This window comes from Poecilia formosa, unplaced genomic scaffold, assembly GCF_000485575.1.
Source record: "Poecilia formosa unplaced genomic scaffold, Poecilia_formosa-5.1.2 Scaffold192, whole genome shotgun sequence".
NCBI classification, from domain to species: domain Eukaryota; kingdom Metazoa; phylum Chordata; class Actinopteri; order Cyprinodontiformes; family Poeciliidae; genus Poecilia; species Poecilia formosa.
Window position 1 is genome coordinate 462,261 of NW_006800131.1, and position 1,555 is coordinate 463,815.

At 34.3% G+C, this 1,555-nt stretch overlaps 1 long non-coding RNA gene across 1 annotated transcript in view; it reads right to left on the reverse strand.

The window, feature by feature from the left end:
* Positions 1-122: 122 nt before the first annotated feature.
* The window catches only part of LOC103147927 (uncharacterized), a 10,253-nt gene continuing 8,820 nt past the window's right edge, over positions 123-1,555 (reverse strand). Inside the window, exon 4 of the long non-coding RNA XR_477300.2 lies at positions 123-222. This is a non-coding gene — a long non-coding RNA (uncharacterized LOC103147927). The remainder of the gene's footprint in view (positions 223-1,555) is intronic.

The window sequence follows — 1,555 nt, forward strand, 5'->3', positions numbered from 1 at the left end:
GTGAACCAAGATGTAAAATAACATAATTTATTTTAGAAACATCTCACTTACCTATAGGATCACTTTGTTTTTCTAAACCTAATGTAAGAGTTGAAGGACAATTTCATCACTTTAAAATACTTGCCTGTTTGATCATCAGCTCTCTGATGGACAAACCCACAGCCAGAACCACGGAGCTGTATCTTAAATGATGGATTAGATTTTGATGAAATGGAGATCTGACTGTGGAAGAAAAATACTTTCTTGAAACCAAGATCAAACACAATTAGTTTCTATTGTGTAAATAATAGTTTACATTAAACAGAGATGTTCAAACATTTTTGCCACAAAACTATAAAAATAAAAGTGATGCAAGGCACAAATTTGATCTAAAATTGTGTTTTACATCTTAAGAACATTTTAGTTTGTCTCCATCTCCTTTGAAAGGCATCATCTCAGTGAAAACAGGATCCCAATTATAATTTTTTAGATTGTATTTGCATTAATTTCCAGGACTGGTAAAGCACATTTTGGGATCCTTGGGAGGCACAATATCCTTCCATGGGTCACATATAGGCCTCAGGCCACAGCTTAGAGACCACAAATACACAACTTACTTATCACAATTACTGTTTTCGTAGCGGCCTTCACAATTGCTTTTCAAGCAAATGTCTGGAAATTAAAATCACAGAAAGTTGTTAGGGACATATATAAACTTTTAAAAAGTTCAGGAATTTATTTCTTTTACGCGTGCATGCAAACTTTATTTCTTATAAACGGGATTTAAGTTTTACTGTATGGAACAGTTAGTTATACATTATAGAGTAATTTCCCATTTAGCTCCTGAAGCTCAAAGACATGCAAAGAAAATGTTGCAGGACACTGAAGGAACAAACCTTCGCTGGTGCTACTAAGTTGAAAGTCATATGTCTTTGTAGCTTTGTTTAAACATGTGAGGTTGAATGACATATGTCCATCATTCTCACTGCAGTGAAGCTGCCAATCATTGTTCTTGCAGCTAATTGTCAATATTGTGGGGTATTGATCAAGACAGCAGCTGCCAGTATAAAAATCTTTTTCTTCTTTTGAATTTCCAGAAGGAACGCCATGTGCCACCAAGGCTGCTGTAAACAACACAAAACCAGATAAAGCAAACAAAATGTTTAATTTCCATTGGTTCATATTTCAGTATCCAGTAAGCAAATGGAGAAACTGAGATTCTACAGGAAATAGACACATATATTATAAATGCACGTTTAACATTGGATTATTTGGAAACATACGGAGCAGCAGTGAGAGACAGATCAGATGCTTCATCATCTGTAACATATAAAAGATCAAATAAAGGTTAACATGGGAAACTTCCTAAATTAAAGTTAGAAGTACAATTATTTATGAAAATAAGGTTTTCATAACTATGAGCCGTAGATTTCACACTGTCCAACTTCATGACGCCACTCTCTCTACCAGGTTACTTTGATAGTCAAACATCTCATAGTATAACTTGAGCTCTGAACTTATTAAGTCTTATGGAAACTTTGAGGAATCTTCAAAACTATTCATCTTGTTTGTTCCT